Here is a 19,088-nt window from a genome sequence, read left to right on the forward strand (position 1 = left end):
GAGTCCTAAAATTGTCACACGGTTGTTGTGTACATACTAATTGGCATTGTAACTCACAATCATTGCCTAAACAATGATATTTGTTAAAATCTCGATATTACAACCAAAACAAATGAAATTTAACAAAGTTTCAACCAAACCGAACGAAATTTTGAGTAAACCTAAACTAAGCTAAGCGAGGTACCGAACGGTGACCTCATAGGCATGGTACCAAGGCCATTGGCACCTCCATCGTCATCCTTCTAGTGACGGGAGGCCTGCTAGGCATCGCGGCAGCTCTGATCGACCATCGATGGACGCTCGCGGCACAACCGCTTTACCGCCTTCGCCTGGCACAGACGCCTGGCCACCTCTGCCTGGTGGCAACAGCCGGTCGCGGAGTCCGCTTGACACCGCTCGTCATTGCCTTAGAGTCGGGCCAAGCATTCAAACTCGACCAACCCCACTTTGAGGAATTGGTCGCTCATCCGACGATGACAACGTGCAGAGCTCTCCGCGGTTGTCCTGGATCGATCAATGGCCCATGACTCCACGAGCATGGGGTCCGCGCGACGTCCAACCACGCGAAAAATTTCCAACACCGCGCGTTGTGCCACTCCAGACGCGCCACCTCGGAGGTCGCCGTCACTGTGGAGGATGAGCCACCGTCGGCACCACCGAGGTAGTAGGCGAGGCGGTTGTGCGCCCTGGAGATCACGTGGAGTGCAACTCCTGCTTTTGCTCGATGACCGGGCAGGGAGGCTGCTTGTCCTTGATGGCTCCACCGAGGTAGCAGGCATGGCGGGCGCACGCCTTGGAGATCAACAGGGAGCGCGACTCCTCCTTCTACATGGCGACCGGGCGCCACTGGCCCCAGACTGCCGATGGGACGGGGAGGGCATCTCCTCCTTGACGGCAACTGGGCGCCACTGACTCACGGACTACCGATGGGGCGGGGCGGCGGCACCACCTCCTGCTGCAGCGGAGATGACTACAGGGAGAGCGGAGTGAGTGTTCTAGGTGAAGTGTGGAGGTTTTTTTTACATGAGCCCGCGTTGTCGAAGGTCTACATGGCAGACGCCCGGATGACCTTTAACCTCCCCTACATTTAATTCCAGTCTGTGAGATTTCAGACGTCCGGTCCGATCCAAACAAATTTGGTGACCTAGTTGAATTGATAGAGGCAAAGGTGTCCCGTCTTTCGATGAGATGGTGGCTATCATTTTGGAGGAAGTCGACTTTGACGATCCGACTACGAACGTGCGAGGACGTCGCGCCTTAGCAATCGCTAAACCAACTCCGAGAGGTTATTGACCACGCCGGAGCACGATCAACCTGACCACGAAGGTCTGTTTCCTGCAGGCAAACGAAGAACAAGCAAGAAACTAAGATGGCAATCTGGATATTGCGAATATAAGAGGAAAGCTTTATTGATCAAGGTGGGGTTCTGTGACGCCTTTGTCTGGTCGTTGAATACAAACGAAGTACGTGAAGTTGCAGCTATGGCGAACTTTAATCTAAACAAAACCCAAAGTCTAAACGGTGCCCTAAGGGCTGTATATATGGAGGAAGAGGGGGGAATTTCATGGCCCTTGGGGAAGGGGTCCGAAACCAACCCTATCTCTTGTTTCCCCACACATGTGGACTCTAAAACCAGCCTATACTTATGTATTTTGAAATTACATGGGCCTGGCCCAATAATAAGGTGACGCAGCACCTAGAATAGCCTCTGGACGAAATTTATGAAGTGGCATCTTGTATATTTCGTCCAAGGCTTCATGCACTCCTTATGGTGGCTTCAAAGTCCTCAAATTATCACTTGTAACTCCATTCTTGTTCCCCTCGCGCATGCCATCATCTCCATGCTTGGTCTTGCTCCAGTGTTCGTCCCTCTTATCCATGACAGGCCTTTCATTTGTAAGCAAAACAAATGTATCCAATTTAGGCAGCATCATATTCTCATGAACATTAGAATCATTACCAAGAAACGAAAGTACCTGATAATTTAATTGGCGTGCACAAGCTCTAGTAATTGGTCCAGTATGTATAGTAGCAGGGGCTGTGGGTGTAACAATGGTATTGATGTCCTCATCATCCTCCCCTTCTTGAAATGAAGTCGTCCTCGATGGAAGCTCATCTTCCTCACCCAAATAAGGCTTCAAATCTGTAATGTTAAAAGTGGGACTAACCCCAAAATCTGTAGGCAGCTCAAGTTTATATGCATTATCATTTATTTTCTCTAACACCTTAAAAGGACCATCAGCACGTGGCATTAGCTTTGATTTGCGCAAATCAGTAAATCTATCCTGACGCAAATGTAACCAAACAAGATCTCCAGGTGCAAACACAACATGTTTTCTACCCTTATCTCCAGCAAGTTGATATTTAGCATTCATACGCTCAATGTTTTCCTTAGTTAACTCATGCATTTTTAAAATCAATTCAGCACATTGTTTAGCATCAAAATTAACCTTTTCCGAAGATGGAAGAGGCAACAAATCAATAGGTGCACGAGGTAGGAAACCATACACAATTTCAAAAGGGTACATCTTAGTAGTAGAATGCAATGAACGATTATAAGAAAAATCAATATGAGGCAAACATTCTTCCCACATTTTCTTGTTATTCTTCAAAACAGCCCTAAGCATGGTAGACAATGTTCTATTGACTACTTTAGTTTGTCCATCAGTTTGGGGATGGCATGTAGTACTAAAAAGCAGTTTAGTCCCCAACTTAGCCCATAAACATCTCCAAAAGTGGCTAAGAAATTTAGTATCACGATCTGAAAAAATAGTATTTGGCACACCATGCAAGCGAATAATTTCACGAAAGAACAAATCAGCAACATTGACAACATCATCACTTTTATGACATGGTATAAAGTGTGCCATTTTCGAAAATCTATCCACGACAACAAATTGCTATCCCTCCCCTTCTTTGTTCGAGGTAAACCTAAAACAAAGTCCATAGATATATCCTCCCAAGGAACACTAGGTACAGGCAAAGGCATATATAAACCATGAGGATTGAGTCGTGACTTAGCTTTTTGACATGTAGTGCAGCGAGCAAAAAAACGCTCAACATCCCGTCTCATCTTTGGCCAAAAGAAATGTGTAGCAAGTACGTCCTCCGTCTTCTTCACGCCAAAGTGTCCCATTAATCCTCCTCCATGCGCCTCCTGCAACAAGCGCCTCTTGCAACAACAAAAGACGAACGGAGCTAGCTGGAATGCATAGCTTGTTAGCACGGAACACAAATCCATCATTAACGACGAACTTGTTCCACATTCTTCCTTCTTTACAATTCTGCATTACATCTTTAAAATCAGCATCATGCACATATTGATCTTTGATGGTCTCCAAACCAAATATTTCGAAGTCAAGTTGTGAAAGCATAGTATAGCGACGAGACAATGCATCACAATAACAGTTTCTTTACCCTTCTTGTGTTTAATGACATAAGGAAAAGTCTCAATGAATTCAACCCATTTAGCATGTCTACGATTCAGTTTAGCTTGACTTTTAATATGTTTCAAAGATTCATGATCAGAATGTATAACAAATTCTTTGGGCCATAAATAATGTTGCCATGTTTCTAAAGTTCGAACAAGAGCATATAATTCTTTATCATAAGTAGAATAATTCAGACTAGGCCCACTCAATTTTTCAGAAAAGTATGCAACAGGTTTGCCATCTTATAATAACACACCTCCTAATCCAATCCCACTAGCATCACATTCAAGCTCAAAAGTCTTATTAAAATCAGGAAGTTGGAGTAAAGGAGCATGTGTCAACTTATCTTTCAATACCGTGAAGGCTTCTTCCTGTGTGGTACCCCAAACAAAAGGGACATCCTTCTTTGTAAGCTCATTGAGAGGTGCAGCAATGGTGCTAAAATCTCTCACAAAACTCCTATAGAAACCAGCGAGTCCAAGAAAACTCCTCACTTGTGTGACCGTTTTGGGCTGCAGCCAACTCTCAATAGCTTCAATCTTGGCTTTATCAACTTCAATTCCCTGTGGAGTAACAACATAGCCAAGAAAAGATACTGGGTCGGTGCAAAAGGTGCACTTCCCAAGGTTACCAAACAAACGTGCATCACGTAGAGCAATAAAAATAGCACGTAAATGTTCCAAATGTTCTTCCAAAGATTTGCTATAAATCAGTATATCATCAAAATAGACTACCACAAATCGTCCAATGAAAGCACGTAAAACTTCGTTCATTAGTCTCATGAAAGTACTAGCTGCATTAGTCAACCCAAAAGGCATGACTAACCACTCATATAAACCAAACTTAGTTTTAAAAGCTGTTTTCCATTCATCTCCCAATTCCATACAAATTTGATGGTATCCACTACGCAAATCAACTTTGGAGAATATTGTAGAGCCACTCAATTCATTAAGCATATCATCTAGCCTAGGAATAGGATGACGATAACAAATAGTAATATTATTAATGCCTCTACAATCAACACACATACGCGACGTACCATCCTTTTTCGGCACTAGAATAATAGGAACAACACAAGGACTAAGGGATTCGCGAATATAACCTTTGTCGAGAAGCTCCTGTACTTGACGCATAATCTCCTTCGTCTTCTTTGGATTGGTAGGTATGGTGCACGGTTGGGTAGCGATGCACCGGGAATTAAGTCAATTTGATGCTCAATCCCTCGAATAGGTGGTAATCCCGATGGCACGTCTTGTGGGAAGATGTGAGCGAACTCCTGCAAAATGTTAGTAACAGCAGGGGGCAAAGAGGAAGGCACGTCCTCGAATGAAAATAATGCCTCTTTGCACACAAAAGCATAGCAAACAGATTTGCTCACATCTAGCTCATCAATATCAAATTTTGTGGCAAGTAAACATGCACTTTTCAATTTAATTTCAGAAGCAACAGTAGATGGTTTATTATTAGGTTTCATTTGTTGCTAAAATTCTTTTGCCACAATCTGATTTTCTCTCTTATTTTTCTCCTGTTTTGCTTTATTAGCTCTATTAATATCATCTTTCAAAATGGAATCAGGAGTCATAGGAAGCAAAGTAATATTTTTATCCTTATGAACAAGAGTATACTGATTGTTTCTACCATGGTGTACATAATTTTTATCAAATTGCCATGGTCTACCAAGTAATAAGGAACATGCTTGCATAGGTACCACATCACAATCAACATAATCAGGACATGTAGAGATACTAAAATGCACACAAACAGTACGTGTTACATTAACCTTGACGCTGTTGTTGAACCATTGGATGTAGTAAGGATGTGGATGTGGTCTTATGGTGAGAGATAGCTTCTCCACCATCTTCATGCTAGCCAAGTTGTTGCAGCTCCCGCCATCTATGATCACGCGAACAGAATGTTCCTTCACAACTCCCTTGGTATGGAACATATTATGCCTCTGATTTTGCTCAGCTTGCGTGACGTGCACACTCCAAACACGTTGAGCAACTAAACATTCATACCTGTCTGCGTCTTCAGGAGCCATGTATTGCGTCTCATGATCAGAATCATCTCCACCGTGTTCTTCACGTGTAATAAGAGCCAAAGTCTCCTCATCATAGTCACTGGCGGACTCATACCCACCATCCTCAGTAGCTATCATCACACGCTGAGATTTGCATTCTTTCGCATAATGACCTCTTCCCTTACAACGGCGACAAATAATATCACTTGTGTGCCCTGTTGATGCCATGGAAGAAGAAGAACTCTGTACAGGCCCGACAGGTGTGCTCTTGGCAGATAGTGGTGGTTGTGCCTGCTTTCTTATATCACGGCTGGAGGTGGCACCTGCTGGTGTAGTGGAAGTAGAGGATGCACGCGGTGTCCATGATGAAAGTCGACCTGCAGCAAAGTTAGTTCACGCCAATGCCTGTGGATCCTGCACTTCACCCTCAGCTTTACAAGCAAGATGGAATAAACAAGTGATATTATTATACTCCTTATACTCTAGAATGGTCTGAGTCTCTCTATTTAATCCACCCATAAAACGTGCAAGCATAGCTTCATTATCCTCAACAATACCACATCTAATCATGCCAGTTTGTAATTCCTGATAATATTCCTCTACAGAATTTTTTCCTTGTCTTAAACGCTGCAATTTTTGAAGTAATTCACGTTGATAATACGGTGGAACCCAACGAGTACGCATAACAGTTTTCAAAGCAGCCCAGGTAGTTGGAATATTATGGATATAATCTACGATGTTTAGACCACCACACACAAGCAAAACTAGTGAAAGCACAAAGTGCAGCAGCAACACGTCTCTCCTCGGGATATTCTAAACATGTAAAACGTTGTTCGGTTTCTAACTCCCAAGTAAGATATATATCAGGAACATATCTACCCTCAAATGGTGGAATATTCAATTTCAGTTTAGGAAGATGGTCATGATCTCGTACCTGAGCTGGTAATGCAGCCCTACCATTGCGATTATTTGCATGTGGACAACCGGTGCTAGTGGTTGCACGTAGTTCTGATTTTGATCAACCTCATCCTTGTATCTCCCGCATAATCCTCCTCCTCCTCATCAGCAGCAGGAGCCACAGAAGTATCAACAGCAGCACCAACAGGTTGGCCAGGCTCAAGAGGGACACGGCTAGCTCGTCGGAGGGCTGTTTCGCGACGGGGAGGTAGTCGTCGTTGTTGTTGTTGTTGCAGAGGTGCGGCAGGTGCAGCCGGTGGTGGTGGTGGAAGACACGCAAGCAGTTCATTAAATCTGTTATCAAGCTTTGTTTCAAACGTCTACTCAAGGCCAGTTATCTTATCCATGGCCTCTTCAAAATTCTTGAGCACAGCTTGCACCTGTTCAGTCATCATTTGCTGAAATTTATCATGCAACTCCATATTCGTCATGTTCTCCCAGTCAGTCTCATCGACTTGTGATCCTACCATGGTTAGTAGCAATAGGAACACACAAGAATATGATCCTACAGACTACTAGAAAATGATGGTGGTGGGTGTCACAAATCCGTCAAGCAAATCTCAAAGTCTTACCAGTTCTTACGCAGCAGCAGGCGGTGATCGGTACCGTGGTAGTCAAAACTCTCAAAGCTTGGATAGGGCGATTACCAGGGAGAGTCAAACGCACGAGTAGATGTATGTGGAGCTAGGAAGGCTTATAATATGGTAGCAAAAAGGGTCAGCAATAATCAATTCAGATATGCAAAGTTGAATAAACGCTCAAAGACGGTACTGTGCTGGTCCTAGGCTAGACCGTGCTAGAGACGCGAGCCTAGAACACTAACAAAATCACGGCGCTGCACGTAAACAAGGGAAAAGCACACTCTGGATTTTCTTTTCGCTCTGTTTTTTTCGGCGCTCTTTTTTTTTGCGCTCCTCTTTTTTTTTGCGAAAAATCACTATAATGGCGAATGTCTCAAAATTCTTCCCAGGTCAAACTGACAGGATGGGCACAAATTTTTTTTGACTATTTTTTTTCGAAAATCAGGGCAGCGACGACAAAAAAGTGCGACAAAAAATCACTATGATGGCGAGTGTCTCAAAAGACTCAGAAAAGCCTAAAAATAGAATAGGGAAAAAATATTTTCGGCCGCCGAAATTTTGGCCTAAAAACTGCCCGGGGGTCTCCAGACTTTTTTTTCCGAAACCTACTCAAGCAAGGAAACATGAATCGGAAACTAGATGGATCTCGAAAACAAACCTAATATGAAAGGAACTCGGATTGGTGGTGGATATATGGTGGTGGTATAGGGCAGCGGTGGTGGTAGCGGTGGTAGTATATGGATATGGATCGGTGGTGGTATATGGATACAGATTGGTGGTGGTATATGGATACGGATTTAGAGTGGTGGCGGATAAGCGGTGGTGGTAGGTGGCAGGGGCGATGATGATGGTGCGGTGGCGGCGTGACAACTTATGACCAGAACTCAAAACTCTAAAAGACTAGACGCTAAGACCAGCAACTTGACACGACAATGCAACCGCAAATTCAACAAAGCAAAATACTGAAAAGACTATGCAAAGGCTCAGACTGGTTCGAATAGGATGAACTAACCCTAATTTTTTTGGCTTTTTCGTGGACTATAGGTATGAAGAACATACTCGATCTAAACTACGAAAAACTGTAAAATCTCATCGAGCAACCTGGAAATCTGATACCACTTGATAGAGGCAAAGGTGTCCCGTCTTTCGATGAGATGGTGGCTATCGTTTTGGAGGAAGTCGACTTTGACGATCCGACTACGAACGTGCGAGGATGTCGCGCCTTAGCAATCACTAAACCAACTCCGAGAGGTTATTGACCACGACAGAGCACGATCAACCTGACCACGAAGGTCTGTTTCCTGCAGGCAAACGAAGAACAAGCAAGAAACTAGGATGGCAATCTGGATATTGTGAATATAAGAGGAAAGCTTTATTGATCAAGGTGGGGTTCTGTGGCGCCTTTGTCTGGTCGTTGAACACAAACGAAGTACGCGAAGTTGCAGCTATGACGAACTTTAATCTAAACAAAACCCAAAGTCTAAACGGTGCCCTAAGGGCTGTATATATGGAGGAAGAGAGGGGGGGGATTTCGCGGCCCTTGGGGAAGGGGTCTGAAACCAACCCTATCTCTTGTTTCCCCACACATACGGACTCTAAAAACAACATATACTTATGTATTTCGAAATTACATGGGCCTGGCCCAATAATAAGGTGACGCAGCACCTAGAATAGTCTCTGGACGAAATTTATGAAGTGGCATCTTGTATATTTCGTCCAAGGCTTCATGCACTCCTTATGGTGGCTTCAAAGTCCTGAAATCATCACTTGTAACTCCATTCTTGTTCCCCTCGCGCATGCCATCATCTCCATGCTTGGCCTTGCTCCAGTGTTCATCCCTCTTATCCATGACAGGCCCTTCATTTGTAAGCAAAACAAATGTATCCAATTTAGGCAGCATCATATTCTCATGAACATTAGAATCATTACCAAGAAACGAAAGTACCTGATAATTTAATTGGCGTGCGCGAGCTCTAGTAATTGGTCCAGTATGTATAGCAGCAGCGGCTGTGGGTGTAACAATGGTATTGATGTCCTCATCATGAATGACTAGCAATCCCTCCGTTCCTAAATGTAAGTGGCTCGTTCTGACGGTGTTAGTAGTCGTTTGTTGGTCTCAAAATCTCAATTTAATTTTTATTATGTTTGAGATGAACTTTGATAAGAGATCTGAAATTTTCGCAAAAAAGAGAAGAAAACAGAGATAGGGAGTACTAGTTAGGGGCGAGTTAGAGCCTGTTTGGGACTGCTCTGCTTCTTAGAATTTAGCTCCGCTCCAGAAAACGAAAGCCAAACGGGGTAGCTCCACGATATGCCGCTCCACAAAACACTAGAATCCGGGGTACAACTCCCAGTTTTTCATGAAGCTCTTCAGGGGTGCTCCAAAAAACTCTAGAAGCTGGAGTTGGGGGGAAATTGCCCACCACTGCCACCAGTAAGTGGATACCCATTCGTTTCTCCCCCCTCACCCAATCAAATAGATCCTTTCCATCAAATTTCACATTCTTGAAGCTAGAGCTAGATGGAAGCTAAACATTCTCTTTGGTAGTGCTACAACTTTTGTGTGAAACTACTCCAAAATGGATTTGATGAAGTGAAACTAATTTTAATGTAGTGGAGCAGTCCCAAATAGGCCCTAGTACTAACTGTACTTTCTCTGTTCACTTTTATAAGACCTTGAAGATATTTCGGATAATGTACAAAATAGACTATTTTAAGTTGTTTGAAATGACTTATAAAAGTGAATGGAGGAAGTATCATGTTTGGGTCCCGTCGTGGGTGGGCGTTGGACTGGATGTGACTGTGGCGTGCGCGTCCGGCAACTGCAGGATGCTGCGCGGCGGACGGACGGCGGTCGTTTGGCCCTGATTATCATGTGCCGATTGAAGCGCAGGGTGGATGCGTACGGTGCACCTACTGCTGAGATTCTCTGCAACAATCAGTGCTTGTTTTTTGTGCTACTTCCTCTTATCCTGGTTTCCACAGTACTTATACTGACGTGTGAGCGCGATGGCGTAGGTATTGGCCTGACGGCTGAGCTGGATCCAACACAAATTAAGAGACGTGGATTGGAAACATAAAAGGGAAATGAGTATTGTCAACCATGTCACATTTGGTAATGGTCGGGTCAGAATTAGCCTTTTTTGTTTGGTGTCGCTGTCAAAAGGTATTCTATAGGCGTTCCTTAGGATTTTTCCATCTTTATTGTTTTCAGATGGCCCTCTTTTTTCATATATGCACTCCATTTTATGGGGAATTTTTCATCGGGTCTAATTATTTGAAAACATAATTCCTATATCTCCCCTGGCAGCGCTAGAGGGAAGATGTCTCTTCAGAGCTCAAATCCATTTCGATGAGGATTTATGGTGTTGGCAGTCTTCAACTAAATTGTGGAGATCGTCCAACCTTGTTTATAAAGGTTTTGATTACCGCCTTCAAGGGCGCCGTAGAGTGAAACTATGGCACCTTGCATTGTGCGGGGGCACAAGGAAAATAAAATGAGCTATTTGTGGCGCTTGGTAAGCATCCGCACCTCCATTAGAGACGCATCTCCCCCAAAGGAGGGAACTCCGGGAAACTATATCAACGTCTTCACTTGCGGTTACTTCTTTCCTTCACTTGTTGGAAACTAGCCTAACTGTGTATCTTTTCTAGCTTGTTGAGTTGCTAAAATTTACTGTCCTCAAATGTCCTACTATACAGCCACACTCCTCATATTGAAACCGCAAATACATGATTATCACACGTAATTAACATTTTTCATAGCGAACACACATTCAAACATAAAATTATTTGAAGTGCACAACTCAAACGTTAAACTCATTGGTTTCCAATATGGTTCCACATGTGCTTCACAAGATCATTGAACAAGTTGCACATGCACCTGTTGATCTCGAAGATTTCGATGCATCTCCAGAAAAATTCAGAATATGTTTGCATCTTGTTGCGGGATGTGGACTTATACTCCGGACTTATCAAAATCATGGGTTCGGGCTATCCCTTCACCTCGTCCTCGACAATCATATTGTGGAAAATGACACGACATGTCACCAGCTGCCAGAAAGTCTAAGATTCCCATATCATTGCACCTCCACGAACAATACCCCAACGAGGTTGGAGCACTCTGAATGCTCTTTCCACATCTTCCATAGCCGCTTGTTGGATTGTTACAAAATGGCTTTGTTTGTTGCCATGGGGATCAGATATGGTCTTCACAAATTCCGCCCAACGAGGATAGATACCACCGGCAAGGTAGTACCCCATATAGTAGTTGTGCCTGTTGGTAGTTTAGTCGCACGGTGACACTTCCCCATCACAAAGTCTCTTGAAGGGCGGAGATTGGAGCACATTGATGCTGTTGTGAGAACAAGGCATCCCAAAGAAAGTATGCGAAATCCACAAGTCCATTGATGCCACTGCTTTAGTATGATGGTGGCCTCTTTAGTGTGACCTTGGTACATCCTAGCAAAGATTTGGGACAATTTTTCCACTGTCAATGCATGCAATCAACTGATCCGAGCATACTGGAAAACCTCTTACTGCTCCAATAGCCATCAACCTTTCTATATTTTGCACAATTGGTTCTCTGAGATGCTCTGAACCAAACACCTACACCGCCGCGCGAGAAAATCTCATAGTGGTATCAAGGCATGTGCTCTCCCCATACGGACCATCTCACCGGCGGCATCAGCGGTGGTACCTAATGTAAGCATCCTCAGTGCAGCCGTGCATTTCTTCAAAAGAGAGAACCAGATTGTTTTCGTAACAATCCGTCTTGAGCCTGAAGTAGGGGTCATGTTCCTCCATTCCCTCCACCACGTGCAAGAACAAGGGTCTGCTCATACGGAAACATCGCAAAAGAATGTTTCAAGGAATTTTGGTCAGGGGTGAGATAATCCTCCATGCGCCATCAATCCTATCCCATATGAAAACTCTATTCCTTTAATCGAAACCTTGAATTTTATAATGTTCTCCACTACCATCCACTTTCATCTCCATTTCCTCCTGAATGCTCATCATCATCATCATCATCATCATAATCATCATCATCATCTCAGCACCTTCGTCGTCCGAATTAGACGATTGAAGAACTCCTTGTTGCATCAATTCATCGAGCTCCTTGTCTTGACACTCGTCATCCGGCGAACCCTACGAATCCATCGTTTTGCATATAAAATAATAAAAAGGATTGTTCGGACAATTTGTCAAACACATAGAGGGCGATGACTCTATATTTTACACATTTTTAGAGCTCAGTCGTTGCATGTTCTCTTTATTTATCATGTCCCATTGAACCAAATAGTTGTCCATTATGCATGATTACCGGTTTTTGCACTTATCATCGTGAGCATTGCACATTTAGTATTTTATTTTCTTTTTATTAGTTTTCTTTCTTTTCTTGTGTCTACAAGTGTTCTGGAGCAACCTAGGACCAAACACGATGAAAGGACGAAGGATGGGTTCAATACGGAGACGCCCAGAGGCTAGACTTAGCCATTCCGGAGGTCAGAAAAAGTGTTTTTTTCTAAATAATCCAAATCAAGATCTAAGACCATGAAGGGATCGGTATCATTCACAAGAATCCAACATGCCCAAGAACGTCAAATTCCGAGTTCATATGAAGAAATGGCGGCCGTTTTACCAGAGAAGGTCAGAACAAAAGATGACGTTTCATGTGGCTGATATGTCTTCATCGTATATATATATATATTTATGCCATTATTTTACAACTTTCACACACTTTTGGCAACAATTTATATTATTTTTGGGACTAACATATTGGTCTAGTGCCCAATGCCAATTCCTTTTCATTTGCATGTTTTTGTATTTCCTAGAAAATCCATAGCAAACGAGTCCAAACACGATAAAACTTTATGGAGAATTTTTGTGGAATATATGAGATTTTTTGGTTCAAAAATCAACAGAAAAGGTGGCCCACAGGCCCCATAAGTCGGGTGGCGCACCCCCTACACTTGTGGCCGCCTCGAAGGTCGGTTGGGGGAGTTCTACGGCCGCAAGGAAGCTAGTATCCGGATAAAAATCCCTTCAAAATTTCAACCCAATTGGAGTTATGGATCTCCGGATATTTAAGAAATGATAAAGGGCCAAAAAATAGAAGCGCGAAACAAAGAAGAAAACAGGGAGAGAGATCCAATCTAGAGGGCTCCCGCCCCTCGGGGGCCATGGCGGCCAAGGACGAGATGGGGAATCCTTCTCCTATCTAGGTAGAAGGCCAAGCAAGAATAAGAAGGAGGGGGTACCTCTCCCCCTCCCTTTTGGTGGTGGCGGAGTGCCGCCCGGGGAACCATCGTGACGGCGATTGCTACCTCTTGAGCATGCGTTGGTTTTCCCTTGAAGAGGAAAGGGTGATGTAGCAAAGTAGCGTAAGTATTTCCCTCAGTTTTGAGAACCAAGGTATCAATCCAGTAGGAGATTACACGCAAGTCACCTAGTGCCTGCACAAACAATCAAGAACCTTGCAACCAACGTGATAAAGGGGTTGTCAATCCCTTCACGGTCACTCGCAAAAGTGAGATCTAATAAAGATAGTAAGATAAATATTTTTGGTATTTTTGTTGTATAGATTGGAAAGTAAAGATTGCAAAATAAACGGCGAAATAAATTGGCAAGTTAATGGAAAACTAATATGATGTAAAATAGACCCGGGGGCCATAGGTTTCACTAGTGGCTTCTCTCAAGATATCATATATTACGGTGGGTGAACAAATTACAGCCGAGCAATTGATAGAAAAGCGCATAGTTATGAGAATATCTAGGCATCATTATGAATATAGGCATCACGTCCGTGTCAAGTAGACCGAAACGATTCTGCATCTACTACTATTACTCCACACATCGACCGCTATCGAGCATGCATCTAGAGTATTAAGTTCATAAGAACAGAGTAACGCATTAAGCAATATGGCATGATGTAGAGGGATAAACTCAAGCAATATGATGTAAACCCCATCTTTTTATCCTCGATGGCAACAATACAATACGTGCCTTGCTGCCCCTACTGTCACTGGGAAAGGACACCGCAAGATTGAACCCAAAGCTAAGCACTTCTCCCATTGCAAGAAAGATCAATCTAGTAGGCCAAACTAAACCGATAATTCGAAGAGACTTGCAAAGACATAAAAATCATGCATATAAGAATTCGGGGAAGAACCAAATAATATTCATAGATAATCTTGATCATACTCTCGGCAAACACACCGCCAAAAAGTATTACATCGAATAGATCTCCAAGAACATCGAGGAGAACTTTGTATTGAGAACTGAAGAGAGAGAAGAAGCCATCTAGCTAATAACTATGGACCCGAAGGTCTCTGGTAAACTACTCACACATCATCGGAGATGCTATGGTGTTGATGTAGAAGCCCTCCATGATCGATTCCCCCTCCGGCAGATCGCCGGAAAAGGCCCCAAGATGGGATCTCACGGGTATAGAAGGTTGCGGCGGTGGAAAAGTGGTTTCGTGGCCCCCCTGATGTTTTTAGGGTATGAGAGTGTATATAGGTGAAAGAAGTACGTCGGTTTAGCTCCGTGGGCCCCACGAGGTTGGGGTGCGCCTACCCCCCTAGGCGCACCCTCCTGCCTCGTGGCTGCCTCGTGAAGTTCCAGACTTCAACTCCAAGTCTTCTGGATTGCGTTTGTTCCAAGAAAGATCATCGCCAAGGTTTCATTCCGTTTGGATTCCATTTGGTATTCCTTTTCTGCGAAACACTAAAATAGGAAAAAAAACAGAAACTGGCACTGGGCCTTTGGTTATTAGGTTAGTCCCAAAAATAATATAAAAGAGCATATTAAAGCCCATTAAACATCCACGGATAATATAATAGCATGGAACAATAAAAAATTATAGATACGTTGGAGACGTATCAAGCATCCCCAAGCTTAATTCCTGCTCGTCCTCGAGTAGGTAAATGATAAAAATAGAATTTTTGATGTGGAATGCTACCTAACATATTTTTCAATGTAATTCTCTTTATTGTGGCATGAATGTTCAGATCCATAAGATTCAAAATAAAAGTTTAATATTGACATAAAAACAATAATACTTCAAGCATACTAATAAAGCAATCATGTCTTCTCAAAATAGCATGGCCAAAGAAAGTTATCCCTACAAAATCATATAGTCTGGCTATGCTCTATCTTCATCACACAAAGTATTTAATCATGCACAACCCCGATGACAAGCCAAGCAATTGTTTCATACTTTTGATGTTCTCAAACTTTTTCAACTTTCACGCAATACATGAGCGTGAGCCATGGACATAACACTATAGGTGGAATAGAATGGTTGTGGAGAAGACAAAAAAGGAGAAGATAGTCTCACATCAACTAGGCGTATCAACGGGCTATGGAGATGCCCATCAATAGATATCAATGTGAGTGAGTAGGGATTGCCATGCAACGGATGCACTAGAGCTATAAGTGTATGAAAGCTCAACAAAAGAAACTAAGTGGGTGTGCATCCAACTTGCTTGCTCACGAAGACCTAGGGCAATTTTGAGGAAGCCCATCATTGGAATATACAAGCCAAGTTCTATAATGTAAAATTACCACTAGTATAAAAGTGACAACATAGGAGACTCTCTATCATGAAGATCATGGTGCTCCTTTGAAGCACAAGTGTGGTAAAAGGATAGGAGCATTGTCCCTTCTCTCTTTTTCTTTCATTTTTTTTATTTGGGCCTTTCTCTTTTTTATGGCCTCTTATTATTATTATTTTTTCGTCCGGAGTCTCATCCCGACTTGTGGGGGAATCATAGTCTCCATCATCCTTTCCTCACTGGGACAAGGCTCTAATAATGATGATCATCACACTTTTATTTACTTACAACTCAAGAATTACAACTCAATACTTAGAACAAAATATGACTCTATGTGAATGCCTCCGGCGGTATACCAGGATGTGCAATGATTCAAGAGTGACATGTATGAAAAATTATGAACGGTGGCTTTGCCACAAATACGATGTTAACTACATGATCATGCAAAGCAATATGACAATGATGGAGCGTGTCATAATAAACGGAACGGTGGAAAGTTGCATGGCAATATACCTCAGAATGGCTATGGAAATGCCATAATAGGTAGGTATGGTGGCAGTTTTGAGGAAGGTATATGGTGGGTGTATGATACCGACGAAAGGTGCGCGGTATTAGAGAGGCTAGCAATGGTGGAAGGGTGAGAGTGCGTATAATCCATGGACTCAACATTAGTCATAAAGAACTCACATACTTATTGCAAAAATCTATTAGTTATCAAAATGAAGTACCACACGCATGCTCCTAGGGGGATAGATTGGTAGGAAAAAACCATCGCTCGTCCCCGACCGCCACTCATAAGGAAGACAATCAATAAATAAATCATGCTCCGACTTCATCACATAACGGTTCACCATACGTGCATGCTACGGGAATAACAAACTTTAACAAAAGTATCTCTCAAATTCACAACTACTCAACTAGCATGACTCTAATATCACCATCTTCATATCTCAAAACAATCATAAGGAATCAAACTTCTCATAGTATTCAATGCACTTTATATGATAGTTTTTATTATACCCATCTTGGATGCTCATTATATTAGGACTAATTTTATAGCCAAAGAAAATTACCATGCAGTTCTAAACGACTCTCAAAATAATATAAGTGAAGCATGAGAGATCAATAATTTCTATAAAATAAAACCACCACCGTGCTCTAAAAAGATATAAGTGAAGCACTAGAGCAAAATTATCTAGCTCAAAAGATATAAGTGAAGCACATAGAGTATTCTAGTAAATTCCGATTCATGCGTGTCTCTCCAAAAGGTGTGTACAGCAAGTATGATTGTGGTAAAATAAAAATCAAATACTCAAATCATACAAGACGCTCCAAGCAAAACACATATCATGTGGTGAATAAAAATATATCCTCAAGTAAAGTTACCGATAGACGAAGACGAAAGAGGGGATGCCTTCTGGGGCATCCCCAAGCTTAGGCTTTTGGTTGTCCTTAAATTTTACCTTGGGGTTCCTTGGGCATCCCCAAGCTTAGGCTCTTGCCACTCCTTATTCCAAAATCCATTAAATCTTTACCCAAAAACTTGAAAACTTCACAACACAAAACTTAACAGAAAATCTCATGAGCTCCGTTAGTATAAGAAAATAAACCACCACTTTAAGGTACTGTAATGAACTCATTCTTTATTTCTATTGGACTGTATTCCAACTTCTCTATGGTTCGTACCCCCCAATACTACCCATAGATTCATTAAAATAAGCAAACAACACACGAAAAACAGAATCTGTCAAAACAGAACAGTCTGTAGCAATATGTATCAAACGAATACTTCTGGAACTCCAGAAATTCTTAATAAATTGTTGGACGTGAGGAATTTGTCTATTAATCATTTGCAAAAAGAATAAACCTAAAAGCACTCTCCAGTAAAAAGTGGCAGCTAATCTCGTGAGCGCTAAAGTTTCTGTTTTTTACAGCAAGATCGCAAAGACTTCACCCAAGTCTTCCCAAAGGTTCTACTTGGCACAATCACCAATTAAAACATAAAACCACATCTAAACAGAGGCTAGATGAATTATTTATTACTAAACATGAACAAAAAGCAAAAAAACAAAAATGAAATTGGGATGCCTCCCAACAAGCGCTATCATTTAACTCCCCTAGCTAGGCATAAAGCAAGAATAGATCTAAGTATTGTCATCTTTGGTATGCAATCCATAAGTGGCTCTCATAATAGATTCATAAGGTAATTTAATTTTATTTCTAGGAAAGTGTTACATGCCTTTCCTTAACGGAAATTGGAATATAATATTTCTTTCTTTCATGTCAATAATTGCACCAATCGTTTTAAGGAAAGGTCTACCAAGAATAATAGGACAAGTAGGATTGCAATCTATATCAAGAACAATGAAATCTACAGGAACATAATTCCTATTTGAAACAATAAGAACATCATTAATCCTTCCCATAGGTTTCTTAATGGAGGAATCCGCAAGATGCAAATTTAAAGAACAATCATCAAATTCGCGGAAACCTAACACACCACACAAAGTTTTTGGAATCGTGGAAACACTAGCACCCAAATCACATAAAGCATATCATTCATGATCTTTAATATTAATTTTAATAGTAGGTTCCCACTCATCATAAAGTTTTCTAGGGATAGAAACTTCTAGCTCAAGCTTTTCTTCATAGGATTGCATTAAAGCATCAGCGATATGTTTAGTAAAAGCTTTATTTTGATTATAAGAATGAGGAGAATTTAACATGGATTGCAACAAGGAAATACAATCTATCAAAGAGAAATTATAGTAATTAAATTCCTTGAAATCCAAAATAGTGGGTTCATTGCTATGTAAAGTTTTGACCTCTTCAATCCCACTTTTATTAATTTTAGCATCAAGATCTAAAAACTCCGAATCATTGGGACGCCTTTTAACTAAAGTTGACTCATCTCCAGTCCCTTCTTTATCAAGATTCATATTGGAAACACAAAGATTTAATAGGATTTACATCAATTACTTTTAGATCTTCATCTTTATTATCATGAAAACTAGAAGAACACGCTTTCACAAAGCAATCTTTTTTAGCATGCACCCTAGCGGTTCTTTCTTTGCATTCATCAATGGAAATTCTCATGGCTTTGAGAGACTCATTGATGTAATGCTTAGGTGGAATAGATCTAAGTTTCAAAGAATCAACATCAAGAGAAATTGTATCCACGTTCCTAGCCAACTCATCAATCTTAGGCAATTTTTCTTCAAGCAAAGCATTGAAATTCTTTTGCGAATTCATAAATTCTTTAACACTATTCTTAAAATCAGAGGGCATATTATTAAAATTTACATAAGAGTTGTTGTAGGAATTACCATAATTATTAGAGGAATTACTAGGGAACGGCCTAGAATTAAAGTTTCCTCTATACATGTTGTTACCAAAATTGTTCCTACCAACCAAATTCACATCCACATATTCATTATTACTCTCAATCAAAGTGGACAAAGGCATATCATTAGGATCAAAAGAAACACTCTTATTAGCAAACAATTTCATAAGTTCATCCATCTTTCCACTCAAAACGTTA

The sequence above is a fragment of the Aegilops tauschii genome, chromosome 4 (assembly GCF_002575655.3).
Source record: "Aegilops tauschii subsp. strangulata cultivar AL8/78 chromosome 4, Aet v6.0, whole genome shotgun sequence".
NCBI lineage: Eukaryota > Viridiplantae > Streptophyta > Magnoliopsida > Poales > Poaceae > Aegilops > Aegilops tauschii.